The sequence below is a fragment of the Cololabis saira genome, chromosome 20, assembly GCF_033807715.1.
Source record: "Cololabis saira isolate AMF1-May2022 chromosome 20, fColSai1.1, whole genome shotgun sequence".
NCBI classification, from domain to species: Eukaryota; Metazoa; Chordata; class Actinopteri; order Beloniformes; family Belonidae; genus Cololabis; species Cololabis saira.
Window position 1 is genome coordinate 11,570,285 of NC_084606.1, and position 17,466 is coordinate 11,587,750.

General features: G+C 40.1%; 8 non-coding genes across 8 annotated transcripts; all 8 read right to left on the reverse strand.

The window, feature by feature from the left end:
* Positions 1-5,855: 5,855 nt before the first annotated feature.
* Positions 5,856-5,937, reverse strand: trnas-gcu (transfer RNA serine (anticodon GCU)). The gene has a single exon. It is a non-coding gene; the product is annotated as a tRNA-Ser (tRNA).
* Positions 5,938-8,592: 2,655 nt separating this feature from the next.
* On the reverse strand, positions 8,593-8,674 carry trnas-gcu (transfer RNA serine (anticodon GCU)). The gene has a single exon. It is a non-coding gene; the product is annotated as a tRNA-Ser (tRNA).
* A 772-nt stretch (positions 8,675-9,446) lies between these two features.
* Positions 9,447-9,528, reverse strand: trnas-gcu (transfer RNA serine (anticodon GCU)). Its single transcript has one exon. It is a non-coding gene; the product is annotated as a tRNA-Ser (tRNA).
* Positions 9,529-10,256: 728 nt separating this feature from the next.
* trnas-gcu (transfer RNA serine (anticodon GCU)) lies at positions 10,257-10,338 on the reverse strand. Its single transcript has one exon. It is a non-coding gene; the product is annotated as a tRNA-Ser (tRNA).
* A 689-nt stretch (positions 10,339-11,027) lies between these two features.
* trnas-gcu (transfer RNA serine (anticodon GCU)) lies at positions 11,028-11,109 on the reverse strand. Its single transcript has one exon. It is a non-coding gene; the product is annotated as a tRNA-Ser (tRNA).
* Positions 11,110-11,880: 771 nt separating this feature from the next.
* Positions 11,881-11,962, reverse strand: trnas-gcu (transfer RNA serine (anticodon GCU)). Its single transcript has one exon. It is a non-coding gene; the product is annotated as a tRNA-Ser (tRNA).
* Positions 11,963-12,734: 772 nt separating this feature from the next.
* trnas-gcu (transfer RNA serine (anticodon GCU)) lies at positions 12,735-12,816 on the reverse strand. The gene has a single exon. It is a non-coding gene; the product is annotated as a tRNA-Ser (tRNA).
* A 689-nt stretch (positions 12,817-13,505) lies between these two features.
* Positions 13,506-13,587, reverse strand: trnas-gcu (transfer RNA serine (anticodon GCU)). Its single transcript has one exon. It is a non-coding gene; the product is annotated as a tRNA-Ser (tRNA).
* Between the last annotated feature and the right edge of the window lie 3,879 nt (positions 13,588-17,466).

Here is a 17,466-nt window from a genome sequence, read left to right on the forward strand (position 1 = left end):
ACCAACAATGGAAGCGCCAGGGTTTTTTGTGAGGGTAAGCAATGTAATAACAGGCCTTGGAAATTCATATATAATCTTAGGTGGGGACTTTAACAGTGTAAGGGTGCCCATCATGGATAAAACATACACAGGGGGTATAAAACGACCTTCACAGGCAAGGAAAGAAATTAACACATTGATGGAAGAGCTGGATTTGGAGGACATGTGGAGATTTTTTCATCCTTCAGATAAACAGTTTACTTTTTACTCCCACCCACACAACTCTTATTCCAGAATAGATTATTTTCTAATTTCGAAATCACTAATCTCTATTACAGCACAAACAACAATAGGCACAATTTTAATATCAGACCATGCTCCAGTAGGGATGGCGCTATGCATAGGCCAAGCAAATAAAAAACGTCCCAGTAGGTGGAGATTTAATACATCCATGCTCAGAGACGAAGACTTAGTACGATCTATTAAAGAGGAGATAATGTATTACTGGCGGACCAATGAAGGCACAGCATCAGACCCAGCTGTGGAGTGGGATGCCTTTAAGGCTGTCATTAGAGGCCGGCTCATTGGAATTTGTTCATTTCTAAAAAGAAAAGCGGCCGATCGTTTTCAGGAACTGGAAGGAGACATTAAAAAAATGGAAAATAGACACGTAATATACTCTGACCACTCTTCACTTCATGAACTGAGTAAATTAAAGCTAGAATATAATTCTATACTACAGAAAAAAGTGGAATATTCCTTATTTAGAAGTAAACAGAAGTATTATGAACAAGGGGAAAGGACAGGACGGTTTCTTGCACAGAGGGCGAAGCAACAATATACACAATCACTTATAACAGGAATACAGAATGACAGGGGGGAACTGAAAACGGATAATATAGACATCAACAACTTATTTGTCACATTTTATCAAAATCTTTATAAATCAGATGAACCTGCTCCTCAAGATATTAACACTTTTCTATCTACAGTGAATTGCCCAACTTTATCACAGGATGACCAAGAACAAATGGGGGCTGATATTACATTAGAGGAAATTAAAGGGGCTATTCAGAAATTACAGAGTGGAAAATCTCCAGGGGAAGATGGACTTCAGGCAGAATTTTATAAGGCCTTTTCAGATATGCTGGCCCCAAGACTATTGATAGTTTATAATAATGCCCTATTGAGAGGGTGTCTCCCTGATAGCATGCAGACAGCTATAATAACTCTAATTCACAAAAAGGATAGGGATCCAAAACTTTGTGGCAATTATCGCCCAGTGTCATTAATAAATGTTGATGCTAAGTTACTTGCAAAAATTTTAGCTACTAGATTAGAAGGGTTATTGCCTAAACTTATCCATCCTGATCAAGTAGGTTTTATTAAGAATAGGACATCATCTGATAATCTCCGCAGGCTTCTTCATCTGATGTGGCAAGCTGGGAGGGAACCAGATGTAACTGTAGCGCTCTCATTGGACGCGGAGAAAGCGTTCGACAGGGTGGAGTTTCCATACCTGTTTCAGGCGCTGGAGAAATTTGGACTGGGAAATTCTTTCATTAACTGGGTTAGGTTACTTTATCACAACCCCAAGGCATCGGTCGTGACAAATGGCAGACAGTCTACTGCATTTCAGCTTCATAGAGGGACAAGGCAGGGATGTCCCCTATCCCCCCTGTTATTTGCCCTGGCCCTGGAACCGCTGGCTATTGCCATTAGGCAAAATAACAATATAGTTGGTATTAAGACTGGGAGTGAAGAGCACAAATTGCTTTTATATGCAGATGATATTTTGCTACTGTGCAGACGTCCATCAACCACAGTGTCTCATATTCTCACCTTGATCGACTCTTTTTCACTGGTGTCTGGATACAAAATCAACTGGTCGAAGTCTGAAGCCATGCCCCTATCTAAGGTCTGTCCCCCTGCTGTCAGAACGGGTTGGCAGTTTACATGGCAGCCTTCAGGTCTTACATATTTGGGCATAAAAATCACCCCACAATTAAATGATATTATGGACATCAACCTCCTCCCCCTGATTCAGAAAATAGAACTTATACTCCAAAACTGGACTAAATTAGGCTTATCACTTCTGGGTAAGGTAAATATTTTGAAGATGATAATTGTTCCCAAAATGAATTACATAAATAATATGCTACCACTAAATCTCCCACGTACTACACTAATAAAATATAATAAAGCGGTTTATGGTTTTCTGTGGGCAGGCAAAAAACCATATGTAAATCAAACAAAACTCTATGCGGCTCCAGAAGATGGAGGCCTTGGTCTGCCTCACATAGCCTGGTATCACTATGCATTCTGTCTTAAACAGTTATCCAAGATATACATCCCTACAGATATAGCTCCATCTTGGGTGTCTATTGAAGGGACCCTTACCTATCCATACCCGGCACAGGCCGTTTTCACTCAAACTAGTGGTAAGATTCCTCATGATAACCCGGTACTGGCATTTTCTCACGAGACTTGGCAAGTTTCCCACAAACTCCTTAGCTTACAAACAAATTTTACTTATCAAACTTCCCTATGGCATAATAAATACCTCAAGATAGGTAAAAAGACATTTTCATGGCCTGACTGGGTCAAGCTAGGCATTGTCTACATTGGAGACCTATTTGAGGGAGGCAATCTCTTTTCCTTTGAACAGCTAAGAGCAAAGTATGGTCTCCAACATAAGGATTTTTGGAAATATTTACAGTTAAGGAGCTGTATTCTGTCACGTCTTAAAATGTCACCACTTGCACCAACTACTGAATTACAAACCAGAGTGGAACAGGAAAAGGTTTTCCCAATTAAAGCATCAGGCTTTTACTGTATTTTACGGAAATCCCAACCTCCGGGCTACCGGGGCTTAAAAAGATGCTGGGAGAGGGACTTGGAAGAAACTATATCAGATGAAACGTGGGAAGAAGTAATAAAGTCATGGTACAAAGTTTCAAGGGAAATGCAGACACGGTTGATGCGCTATAAAATTATCAATAGGATTTATTGGACCCCATCGAAAATGGCAAGGTTGGGGCTTAGAGACTCAGATGTGTGTTGGAGATGCAACACTGAGTGTGGCACTTTTTTACATATGTTATACTCATGCCCCATGATAGATTCCTTATGGTCTGAGATAGTGTCTTTTATCAACAATTTGCTGACCACTGCTCTGGTACGCCAACCTCTACTCTGTCTCTTGGGTGTGGTACCACAGGGAAGCGGGCTAAATGCCCACCAATCTTCATGGTGTCGAACAGCTCTAATGACTGGATGCAGGATAATACTGCGCCATTGGAAAACACAAGTACCTGTATCCATGATGGAATGGTTTAATGAGATGTCCAAGATTGCCTCTTATGAGAGGTTGTGCTATAGAATGATAAACAAGGAGGATGTCTATGTGAACATTTGGGGGGCTTATTTGGACATCCTACAGTAAGCCAGTGTGCATACTTTTTTTTTCTGTTTCTGCTTTTCTGTTTTCTTTATAGTTTAACATTCAGTGGTGTACAACATGTATATAGTTATACTCACTTTTATACAAGGTACAGTGTATAGCTTTGCTAGTCAGTATCTGTCTGTAGTACTCCCTGTTCACTTGTGGTTGTTCAGTGTTTGTCTTTGTTTTTATGTATTTGTGAAAAAAAACTGAATAAACAGTAAATTACAAAAAAAAAGAAGTTGTAGTTTTCCATTATCAGTGAATGCAACAGGGGATGACGTCGAGACACCAAGACCAATCAGAGAGATGGATTGCGTCCCCCATTGAATTAATACGGGACGCGATTTGTCCCGTATTTTCATTAACGCCCCATACACACGTCTGTCACACACACATCAACACTAAGTTTAACAATAATGAACAAAATAAAACACAGGAAACATTAAGGCCAGCAAAATCTTTGTGGCGGGACAACAGGACCTGCTGCGTCTGTGCGCAGATCTTTATATGTGTGTGACAGACAGCGCTGCGGGGAGGACTCGGGCTTCACCTCCAGGTAGGAGTTGGGAATTAAAAGTTCCGTATTGAACCAATACGGACATATATTATGCCAGGCCCGGTTCTACGATGGTGCAGAAGCAAGCATTGCACCCTCAGTTTGTGCTTGCATGCTCAGTTGAAAAGACGAAAAGAAAACTGACAAATTCGCCCGCGTTAAGCCTGATTTATGGTTCCGCGTTAAATCAACGGCGTAGGGTAAGCGGTGACGCGCACCGTACGTTCGCGTCCCCGCTTATTATACGCCGTAAGATCTGCGTTGGTGCAACGCAGAACCATAAATCAGCCAGTGTCCGTCACTGTGTGCAGCAGCAGTTACCTGCACCAACAAGACGCTGCTCTCTGATTATATTATGGCTCACAGTTTATGAAAACCCCAAATAAAAAATAAATTAGAGAATATTTTATGAAATCAATAAACAATTCCATCATCAAAATTATAACAAATAAAGGTTCAACATATCTTTCTTTGCATGTAATAAAACTAGGTAATATATTAGTTTCACCTTTTAAGTTGAATTATTGAAATAAATTCACTTTTACACCATATTCCAGTTGAATTATTGAAATAAATTCACTTTTACACCAAATTCTAGTTGAATTATTGAAATAAGTTAACTTTTACACCAAATTCTAGTTGAATTATTGAAATAAATTAACTTTTACACCATATTCTAGTTGAATTATTGAAATAAATTAACTTTTACACCAAATTCTAGTTGAATTATTGAAATAAATTAGCTTTTACACCATATTCTAGTTGAATTATTGAAATAAATTAACTTTTACATCATATTCTAGTTGAATTATTGAAATAAATTAACATTTACACCATATTCTAGTTGAACTATTGAAAAAATTAACTTTTACACCATATTCTAGTTGAATTATTGAAATAAGTTAACTTTTACACCATATTCTAGTTGAATTATTGAAATAAGTTAACTTTTACACCATATTCTAGTTGAATTATTGAAATAAGTTGACTTTTACACCATATTCTTCACCTGAAGCAATATTCTACACCTTGGCTGATGTGGACATACAGAGCATAGGAGGCTATTTCAGCTGCTATATGGTTGGCTGTCTGTACAGTCATGCAAGTTCAATGCTATTAAAGAACACGTTTTTTCATATAAAATAAACACATTTTTATGCAGTTTAGAAGTTTTGGGGCTTTTTTTTGGCTCCTGCGCTGCTGAGATCGGGGCATCCTTTATTTCTATTTCTGAAAGGTGGCAACCTCTTTTTGCTTTAATTCCTGTGTTATCTATAAGTGAATCATCCTGTTTCTATCAATATAATATGTTTTATTCTGGTACATTTTGGCAGTGTTTGGCTGTAGACAAGACGCAATAAGGCTCAAGAAAGCATTGAGCTTTTTTCCCTAGGTAGGATCCCATAGGCTTCCCTATAAGGGTCTGGGCTCAGCCCCCAATGTTCTCAGTCCCAAGAAACGCCCCTGCATAGAACTATTAGTTCTCCTGTTAATGGTTCATTAATACTAATATATCTCCACTTGTTTTACCTTTGACAACATATCGGTGTCTCACATTTCCCTTTTTTTCATCCTTTCTCTTCTGTCTCACTCTAGCCACCTGTTTTTCAGCAGGTGGGTCTTCTCTCTGAAAGGGGGGTTGTTCCTTGCCAGTGTTTATTTGACAGTTGTTTGGTGGCCATGCGATTGGTCCCTGGAAAGCACCTAGCTCTTATTGTATTGATGCTTTACTATATAAACAAAATAAAGCTTACAGGTAATACTACTGAGCATCTTAGGTTATTTGAAGCAAAGACAGCATTAGGCCATGTTGGGATACCACCACCACATAGTAACTCCAAGGAACACCTCAAAGCACAGGAGAAGCAAGCACGACGAGGATGGGATTTGAACCCATGCGTGCAGAGCACAATGGATTAGCAATCCATCGCCTTAACCACTCGGCCACCTCGTCAAGTGCTCGTTAACCTAGTCCCTAATCAATTACTGCTAATTAGATTAGTGCCTACTCCAGTGTTGTTCTCGTTCACGAAAACGGAAACGAAATATGTTCGTCAACGCCCATTTTTCCCCGGACGAAAACGAGACCGGACTAGAAAAAAAACACGTGTATAAACAATAACTAGGACTAAATCATTATGCAAGTTCGTTGACTAATAAAAACTAAACGAAAATATAGTTCACAAAATAAATACTCCGCTAAAATCTATGATCATTTTCGTTCATAAACAAAGACGACACGAAATATATAATTATAATGAACGTATCACTTCCTCCTGTCTCTTTTGCCATAGAGCGCCGCTGTGCGTTCGCAAATGCTCACCGGGACTGTCCGGGAGCACAGTTGTCTATCACTTTGTATTGGCATTGTGGTCAGGGCGGATATATCGAACATACATTTCCCCCACACACTCGCACTCACACTCGCACATAAACAAACACACCCCCTTTTGAAGTTACCGCCAGCGCTGCATGCAGCCGCAGCTGCACACGATCTCAACGCGGACATTTCATTTAATGTCATTAAATAAAATAAAACGGTAACATGCTTTGCACGGGGATCGGGAGAAAGAGAAGGGAAGATGTCTGGAAACATTTTAGATACATTGACGTCGAAGATAAAACGGAATGCTTGATTTTAACGGACGGGGAGCAGTGTGGTAATACTTCAAGGTAAGGTCTAAATCAAGGTAAGCTAAGTTAACATAAAGTATGTTGCTGGTTGTTTACAACATTAAATCAACGTCGTGTTGTTGAGTGTACTGTCAGCTTAATGTTACTACAATAAAACCTACCCGAAAATAGTCTACTAGTTAGTGTGTGTGTGTGTGTGTGTGTGTGTGTGTGTGTGTGTGTGTGTGTGTGTGTGTGTGTGTGTGTGTGTGTGTGTGTGTGTGTGTGTGTGTGTGTGTGTGTGTGTGTGTGTGTGTGTGTGTGTGTGTGTGTTGTGTGTGGTGTGTGGTGTGTGTGTGTGTGTGTGTGACCTTATGACATTATGAGCAAAGGCTTTGAAGTGCGACTGTTTTCATTCATTCACATGGTTTTTGTGCAGAAGTTCAAAGCCCCTCTAAGATTATTTTGTATAAATGCACACTACACACACCTGCACAAAAGGTCCATAAACACAAATAAATCCAAACATGGGGCATTTTGAATCACATGAAAGGTGCAGCCATAGAGAGAATCATAACAAACTCCGGCTTTTTGTTGAGTCGTTTACACAGCTGCGACTGCAGCCAAAGTTTATAAAACCTGGCATTTAAAGGGTTAAATCTTTAAAAAAAAATCATGAATATTTGATATCAATACTTAGGTCAGATATTGGTGAAAGAAATGAGCTCAATTAAAGTAGAATATAATATTAATGTATAATATGTTTTATAGCTACCTTATGAAAAGCGCATTTTTTGCGCTAAGGGGTCAGAGTGTAACAATTATTCAGACTGCAATTACATTTTTGTTTAAAGTAGGATAGTTTTGGATCGGAATGACATTGACTACGTTTACATGCAGTCAAAATTCGAGTTTTTACTAATATTCGGGTTTTAGATCTACAGTACACTCAACAACACAACGTTGATTTAATGTTCTAAACAACCAGCAAGATATACTGATGTCTAAAATAATTGTCAAACTAAAATTAGACTAAATTGTCAGACTAAAACTAGACTAAAATGCAAATAGTTTTTGTTGACTAAAACTAAACAAATAAATTCACGGTTTCATGGACTAAGACAAAGACTAAAATGCTCGACTTTTAGTCGACAAAAATGTGACTAAATAAAAAAAGGATGAGTTCGACTAAATATGACAAAAAATAACAACGGCGATTGAAACAGGACTAAGACTGAAACAAAATTTAAAAATAGCCGACAAGAACAACACTGGCCTACTCAACTCGTCATCATTCAACTACTCCTTATCAAATAGCCCTCATTCATCTCACTCTTATTTAACTTGTCCTCGCTCATCTAAAACTCATTCAACAAGTCCATACTCAACTAGCCGTCATTCAACTCTTCTTTATTCAATTAGTCCTTACTCAACTAGTCCCAATTCAACGCTTACTTATTTAACTAGCCATTATTCAACTAGTCCTCATTAAACTAGTCATCAATGATGCAGTTCAACTAGACATCAATGTGTGCTGTCTACACCTGTTTATATAGTGGTCTCTGTAGTCCAACAACTAACAGTCATATTTACATGGAACTATTAATTCTCCTGTTAATTGTTCATTAATACTAATATATCTGCACTTGTTTTACCTCTGACAACATATCAGTGTCTCACGTCTCCCTCTTCTTCATCCTTTCTCTTCTGTCTCACTCTAACCACCTGTTTTTCAGCAGGTGGTTCTTCTCTCTGAAAGGGGGGTTGTTCCTTGCCAGTGTTTATTTGACAGTTGTTTGGTGGCCATGCCATTGGTCCCTGGAAAGCACTTAGCACGTATTGTATTGATGCTTTACTATATAAACAAAAGGAAGCTTACAGGTAATACTATGGAGCAGCTTCGGTTATTTGAAGCAAAGACAGCATCCGGCCATGTTGGGAACCACTACCGCATAGTGACTTCAAGGAACACCTCAAAGCACAGGAGAAGCAAGCACGACGAGGATGGGATTTGAACCCATGCGTGCAGAGCACAATGGATTAGCAATCCATCGCCTTAACCACTCGGCCACCTCGTCAAGTGCTTGTTAATGTAGTCCCTAATCAATTACTGCTAATTCAATTAGTGCCTACTCAACTCGTCATCATTCAACTACTCCTTATCAAATAGCTCTCATTCATCTCACACTTATTTAACTCGTCTTTGCTCATCTAAAACTCATTCAACAAGTCCATACTCAACTAGCCCTCATTCAACTCTTCTTTATTCAATTAGTCCTTACTCAACTAGTCCCAATTCAACGCTTACTTATTTAACTAGCCATTATTCAACTAGTCCTCATTAAACTAGTCATTGATGATGCAGTTCAACTACACATCAATGTGTGCAGTCTACACCTGTTTATATAGTGGTCTCTGTAGTCCAACAACTAACAGTGTTATATACATAGAACTATTAGTTCTCCTGTTAATGGTTCATTAATACTAATATATCTGCACTTGTTTTACCCTTGACAACATATCGGTTTCTCACGTTTCCCTCTTTTTCATCCTTTCTCTTCTGTCTCACTCCAGCCACCAGTTCTTCAGCAGGTGGGTCTTCTCTCTGAAAGGGGGGTTGCTCCTTGCCAGTGTTTATTTGACAGTTGTTTGGTGGCCATGCGATTGGTCCCTGGAAAGCACCTAGCTCGTATTGTATTGATGCTTTACTACATAAACAAAATGAAGCTTACAGGTAATGGTACTGAGCAACTTAGGTTATTTGAAGCAAAGACAGCATCCAGCCATGTTGGGATACCAACACTGCATAATAACTCCAAGGAAAACCTCATAGCAAAGGAGAAGCAAGCACGACGAGGATGGGATTTGAACCCATGCGTGCAGAGCACAATGGATTAGCAATCCATCGCCTTAACCACTCGGCCACCTCGTCAAGTGCTCGTTAACCTAGTCCCTAATCAATTACTGCTAATTATATTAGTGCCTACTCAGCTCGTCATCATTCAACTACTCCTTATCAAATAGCCCTCATTCATCTCACCCTTATTTAACTCGTCCATGCTCATCTAAATCTAATTCAACAAGTCCATACTCAACTAGCCCTCAACTAACCAGTATTAATGGTTCATTAATACTAATATATCTGCACTTGTTTTACCCTTGACAACATATCGGTGTCTCACGTTTCCCTCTTTTTCATCCTTTCTCTTCTGTCTCACTCTAGCCACCTGTTTTTCAGAAGGTAGGTCTTCTTTCTGAAAGGGGGGTTGTCATTCAACTACTCCTTATCAAATAGCCCTCATTCATCTCACCCTTATTTAACTCGTCCTTGCTCATCTAAAACTCTTTCAACAAGTCCATACTCAACTAGCCCTCATTCAACTCTTCTTTATTCAATTAGCAGGTAGGTCTTCTTTCTGAAAGGGGGGTTGTTCCTTGCCAGTGTTTATTTGACAGTTGTTTGGTGGCCATGCCATTGGTCCCTGGAAAGCACTTAGCACGTATTGTATTGATGCTTTACTATATAAACAAAATGAAGCTTACAGGTAATACTATGGAGCAGCTTCGGTTATTTGAAGCAAAGACAGCATCCGGCCATGTTGGGAACCACTACCGCATAGTGACTTCAAGGAACACCTCAAAGCACAGGAGAAGCAAGCACGACGAGGATGGGATTTGAACCCATGCGTGCAGAGCACAATGGATTAGCAATCCATCGCCTTAACCACTCGGCCACCTCGTCAAGTGCTTGTTAATGTAGTCCCTAATCAATTACTGCTAATTCAATTAGTGCCTAGTCAACTCGTCATCATTCAACTACTCCTTATCAAATAGCCCTCATTCATCTCATCCTTATTTAACTCGTCCTTGCTCATCTAAAACTCATTCAACAAGTCCATACTCACCTAGCCCTCATTCAACTCTTATTTATTCCATTAGTCCTTACTCAACTAGTCCCAATTCAACGCTTACTTATTTAACTAGCCATTATTCAACTAGTCCTCATTAAACTAGTCATTGATGATGCAGTTCACCTAGACATCAATGTGTGCTGTCCACACCTGCTTATATAGTGGTCTCTGTAGTCCAACAACTAACAGTCATATTTACATAGAACTATTAGTTCTCCATTTAATGGTTCCTTAATACTAATATATCTGCACTTGTTTTACCTTTGACAACATATCTCACATTTCCCTCTCCTTCATCCTTGCCAGTGTTTATTTGACAGTTGTTTGGTGGCCATGCGATTGGTCCCTGGAAAGCACCTAGCTCATATTGTAGCTTTACTATATAAACAAAAAAAAGCTTACAGGTAATAACACTGAGCATCTTAGCTTATTTGAGGCAAAGAGAGCATCTGGCCATGTTGGGATACCACCACCGCATAGTAACTGCAAGGAACACCTCAAAGCACAGACGAAGCAAGCACAACGAGGATGGGATTTGAACCCATGCGTGCAGAGCACAATGGATTAGCAATCCATCGCCTTAACCACTCGGCCACCTCGTCAAGTGCTCGTTAACCTAGTCCCTAATCAATTACTGCTAATTCAATTAGTGCCTACTCAACTCGTCATCATTCAACTACTCCTTATCAAATAGCCCTCATTCATCTCACCCTTATTTAACTCATCCCTGCTCATCTAAAACTCATTCAACAAGTCCATACTCAACTAGCCCTCATTCAACTCTTCTTTATTCAATTAGTCCTTATTCAACTAGTCCCAATTCAACGCTTACTTATTTAACTAGCCATTATTCAACTAGTCCTCATTAAACTAGTCATTGATGATGTAGTTCAACTAGACATCAATGTGTGCAGTCTACACCATTTTATATAGTGGTCTCTGTAGTCCAACAACTAACAGTCATATTTACATGGAACTATTAGTTCTCCTGTTAATGGTTCATTAATACTAATATATCTGCACTTGTTTTACCTTTGACAACATATCAGTGTCTCACGTTTCCCTCTTCTTCATCCTTTCTCTTCTGTCTCACGCTAGCCACCAGTTTTTAGCAGGTGGGTCTTCTCTCTGAAAGGGGGGTTGTTCCTTGCCAGTGTTTATTTGACAGTTGTTTGGTGGCCATGCGATTGGTCCCTGGAAAGCACCTAGCTCGTATTGTATTGATGCTTTACTACAGAAAAAAAATGAAGCTTACAGGTAATACTAAAGAGCAGCTTAGGTTATTTGAAGCAAAGAAAGCATCCGGCCATGTTGGGATACCACCACTGCATAGTAACTCCAAGAAACACCTCAAAGCACAGGAGAAGCAAGCACGACGAGGATGGGATTTGAACCCATGCGTGCAGAGCACAATGGATTAGCAATCCATCGCCTTAACCACTCGGCCACCTCGTCAAGTGCTCATTAGCCTAGTCCCTAATCAATTACTGCTAATTCAATTAGTGCCTACTCAACTCGTCATCATTCAACTACTCCTTATTAAATAGCCCTCATTCATCTCACCCTTATTTAACTCATCCCTGCTCATCTAAAACTCATTCAACAAGTCCATACTCAACTAGCCCTCATTCAACTCTTCTTTATTCAATTAGTCCTTATTCAACTAGTCCCAATTCAACGCTTACTTATTTAACTAGCCATTATTCAACTAGTCCTCATTAAACTAGTCATTGATGATGCAGTTCAACTAGACATAAATGTGTGCAGTCTACACCTGCTTATATAGTGGTCTCTGTAGTCCAACAACTAACAGTCATATTTACATAGAACTATTAGTTCTCCTGTTAATGGTTCATTAATACTAATATATCTGCACTTGTTTTACCTTTGACAATATATCGGTGTCTCATGTTTCCCTCTTCTTCATCCTTTCTCTTCTGTCTCACTCTATCCACCTGTTTTTCAGCAGGTGGGTCTTCTCTCTGAAAGGGGGGTTGTTCCTTGACAGTGTTTATTTGACAGTTGTTTGGTGGCCATGCGATTGGTCCCTGGAAAGCACCTAGCTCGTATTGTATTGATGCTTTACTATATGAACAAAATTAAGCTTACAGGTAATGCTACTGCACATCTTGGGTTATTTGAAGCAAAGACAGCATCTGGCCATGTTGGGATACCACTACCGCATAGTAACTTCAAGGAACACCTCAAAGCACAGGAGAAGCAAGCACGACGAGGATGGGATTTGAACCCATGCGTGCAGAGCACAATGGATTAGCAATCCATCGCCTTAACCACTCGGCCACCTCGTCAAGTGCGCGTTAACCTAGTCCCTAATCAATTACTACTAATTCAATTAGTGCCTACTCAACTCGTCATCATTCAACTACTCCTTATCAAATAGCCCTCATTCATCTCACCCTTATTTAACTCGTCCTTGCTCATCTAAAACTCATTCAACAGGTCCATACTCAACTAGCCCTCATTCAACTCTTCTTTATTCAATTAGTCCTTACTCAACTAGTCCCAATTCAACGCTTACTTATTTAACTAGCCATTATTCAACTAGTCCTCATTAAACTAGTGATCGATGATGCAGTTCACCTAGACATCAATGTGTGCAGTCTACACCATTTTATATAGTGGTCTCTGTAGTCCAACAACTAACAGTCATATTTACATAGAACTATTAGTTCTCCTGTTAATGGTTCATTAATACTAATATATCTGCACGTGTTTTACCTTTGACAACATATCGGTGTCTCACATTTCCCTCTCCTTCATCCTTGCCAGTGTTTATTTGACAGTTTTTTGGTGGCCATGCGAATGGTCCCTCGGAAGCCCCTAGCTCGTATTGTATTGATGCGTTACTATATAAACAAAATGAAGGTTACAGGTAATGCTACTGAGCATCTTAGGTTATTTGAAGCAAAGACAGCATCCGGCCATGTTGGGATACCACCACCACATAGTAACTCCAAGGAACACCTCAAAACAAGCATGACCAGGATGGGATTTGAACCCATGCGTGCAGAGCACAATGGATTAGCAATCCATCGCCTTAACCACTCGGCCACCTCGTCAAGTGCTCGTTAACCTAGTCCCTAATCAATTACTGCTAATTCAATTAGTGCCTACTCAACTCGTCATCATTCAACTACTCCTTATCAAATAGCCCTCATTCATCTCACCCTTATTTAACTCATCCCTGCTCATCTAAAACTCATTCAACAAGTCCATACTCAACTAGCCCTCATTCAACTCTTCTTTATTCAATTAGTCCTTATTCAACTAGTCCCAATTCAACGCTTACTTATTTAACTAGCCATTATTCAACTAGTCCTCATTAAACTAGTCATTGATGATGTAGTTCAACTAGACATCAATGTGTGCAGTCTACACCATTTTATATAGTGGTCTCTGTAGTCCAACAACTAACAGTCATATTTACATGGAACTATTAGTTCTCCTGTTAATGGTTCATTAATACTAATATATCTGCACTTGTTTTACCTTTGACAATGTTGAGGAATATTACAAAGTCCAGTTCAAGAGTCCGCTGTGGTATTGAGAGATTTTATTCTAGCCGGCGTTCAGCAGACAGATACAGACAGTGTCTGGTTCGGTGGCTGACATCGAAATGGTTCGTAACAAGCTTTTTTATATACAAGAACAAACAACAGAATTAAACAAGTCAGAGGCGTGGCCTTGCGGGGGGCTGGAAGCTGGTGCCTGTCCCAGCAGGGAGACAATGCTTTGCCGGCAAGGTGTCGTACCGGCAGGGGTCCTTAGCAACTGGAATTGCATGTCAATGAGCTGAGGGGGAGTTCAGGAGCCGTCCGCAGGGCGGCGTCGTGTCCCCGCAGGGGGTCTGCAGGGGCAGGGGTCCTTAGCAACTGGAATTGCATGTCAATGAGCTGAGGGGGGCTTGAGCAATCTGCAAGGCGTCGTTGTGTCCCTGCAGGGGGGCCAAATGGTCAAAATGCTTCATCAATTCACAATTTTTTTTTTTTTTTTTTTTTTACAGTGGAGTACATCATTTTAGTAATAGTTTGAGTGATACATGTGTTTGCAAGTAAACCTTAGACATGTGGTCGGAAACCAAATAACAACAAGCCAACAAAGCAAATTCAAATATCAAGTAACCAACGTGTCCTAACTGTTCTTTAAACCAATGAAACAAACTACTTATGACAGGTGTATGTAACATTTTGGCAATATCTTTCAAGTGATGCGTTATTTCTTGGACTGTGGCATTGCGGGTATAAATGTACAACATTCAGTTTTAATGACAGCACAAGTTCCCCTTGAGAAGCTAGTAAGTAGTCCAATGCAGCACGATTCCGCAAGGCCATCATCCCTAGAGCAGCCATCTCCCGTGAGAGCATCGGCATGCCCCCTGTTGCGGTCCTTGCCGAATCCTCAATGGAATCGGGCAGTGGTTTTTTGGCTTGTTTTAGGCTTAACAAGCGGTTCTTCAGAAGGAGAGTATGTGGAGTCACATCTCGATGCTACACCATAATTGTCTCGCTTGTGGGGGTCTGCGGGGCCTGTGCTGCTCCTCTGCTCCTCCGCTCCTCAGCTCCTCCACCAGTCGTGGAGGTCCTGGGTGTTGGAGCTGGGCTTTCCTGCCCGCGTTGCTCCCCTCAATGGCTCCGACGGGGTACCACAGAAAGAAGAAGGAATCGGCCGGTCTCCGGTGCAAGGTCGAGGAGCTGTGCTCCCGCAGTGGGACGCGTGGAACCAGGCCAGCGCCCCCCACCCTTGAGTGTCGGTGGTGCAGGACGTGCTGAGCCCTGGACCACCGAGGCCCTCTCCGACACAAACCCAGTCTCCGGGTTGTGGCATGGTTTGCCACTAAGAAGAGACTGGACAGCTTTTACTTTTCTGTGGATTGACTGAACAGCAGAAGTTTAGAGTACAACAGAATGATATCATGGATTCATCCATGGCATGGAAGTCCATCTTCTTCATATATACAGAACTGAATTGCTTTGTATGGTCATAGGTCTACCCATGATCCTTTCATGAGGCGTGAGTTTTGTGCTTCCTAATGGGTGTTAACAGGTGTCAACATTGTCCATTTAAGTCCAGTTTAAAATTCTCTGCACATACAAAAACATTTTCATACATGAACATTTTCATACAAGAATAATTTCATATCCCTCACATAATGTCTATTTGCAGAGCTTCAAAAAAAATCACGGTGGGGGGAAGTGTTGATAATGTTTGCAATATTTTTATAGGATGCAAATCTTGGAGCTTATCAGTCTTTCAACACTATCTGACACATTCCCCCTTTTTCTCATCTGTGATTGCCAACTGTGATCAACTATTCACGTGTACAAGGATGTGGGTGCAACAACGCGGCCGTCGTTGCTGACCCACAAATTATTTACATTTTTACAACCATGGGAATGCTACAATCCGTTTTTCCTTCACCTCAGTAGTCTTCTTGTAGGAGAGCTACATCATTAGGAGAAACCAGGTCGTTAGTGGGTATAGAAGGGCAAAGTTTTACATAGACAGGTAAGCCAAATTTGGCAGTTTCTTTTGCTGCATGGTCAGCTGAAGCATTGCCTAGTGAAAACAGGGTTGGACTGGGTGTGGGCTTCACATTTAACAAAGCAATAGATGAAGGTAGTTGACAGGCTTGTAACAGTTCACCAATCAATTAACCACATTTATCTCCGAGGATGAGATAAATGCTCGGTTCGCCCACAATATATAAAATCTATAAAATACAATATACACAACCAAAAGCATATCTGGAATCTGTATAGATTGTAACAGTTTTACCTTTTGATCAGTATATAGTTTCATCTACTTGGGTGGAGCTGGAGAGGGGGGCGCTTTCAACAATTAAGAATTATCACAAATTGTATAACCTGCGTATGGTATTCCATCTTTATAAGCAGAGCCGTCAGTGAGGAAAACAGGAAAGGTCAGGACGAGTGTTAAAGACAGAGGTGTCAAAAGTATTCTCATTCATTACTCAGGTAGAAGTATAGATATTAGAGTTCAAAAATACTCCTGTAGAAGTTGAAGTATCAACTCAAAATTTATTATATATACATTTTTTCTAGTAAAAGTATAAAGTACTGGTTTCAAAAGTACTTAAAGTATAAAAGTAAAAGTAATATAAGCGGGGAAAAACCATTAAGGCTACAAGCCATTGAAAATGAATGCATCTTAGTATAATGCAAATATATTAAAGAACCATATATGTGTACTATTGAGCATTAACATGTGTTTCAGAGCATCCAACCACAACCAAATTCACTCTATCCGGATGGCACAATTTAACTGGATAGTTTTTTAAAGGCCGAAATGAAATAGAGTAAGGCTGTTTTTTTTAAAACGTAAGGAGTAAAAAGTAAAGATAATTGCGTGAAAATGTAAGGAGTAAAAGTAAAAACCGTCTGAAAAATAATTACTCCAGTGAAGCATACACAACCAAAAGTTCTACTTAAGTAAGGTAATGAGGTATTTGTACTTCGTTACTTGACACCTCTAGTTAGAGATTAGTTATACATGCATTCAGAGACGTTATAGTAGGCCACAGACAGATTTCCATGCACTTACATGATGAATTTTACCATAGGCAGGATAAGATTATGTAAATTGGGATGTTCTGATTTGGCTCACCCCAATGGGAGCCGATCATTGGCTGTTTCCTCTGCGCCTCCTCTCAGCGCTCAACCTGTGTAGGAAACACTTTTGAAAAAGACATTAGTATTTTCATACATTTCAGATTCTTTTTTTTGCGTTATCCAGGCCTACCCTTTGTGGAGGGCAATTAGCAAATATATATTTTGCATGTACCCTGGAGGGAATCCATCAATCTGATCTCGTGACAGACCACAATTCTCTTTTGCTGTCAAAATTGTTTTAGCATAAAGTTCCCTGGGATTATCAATTTTCCCTTTGAACTGTTAAGGCAATAAATACTGTGAAAAAAG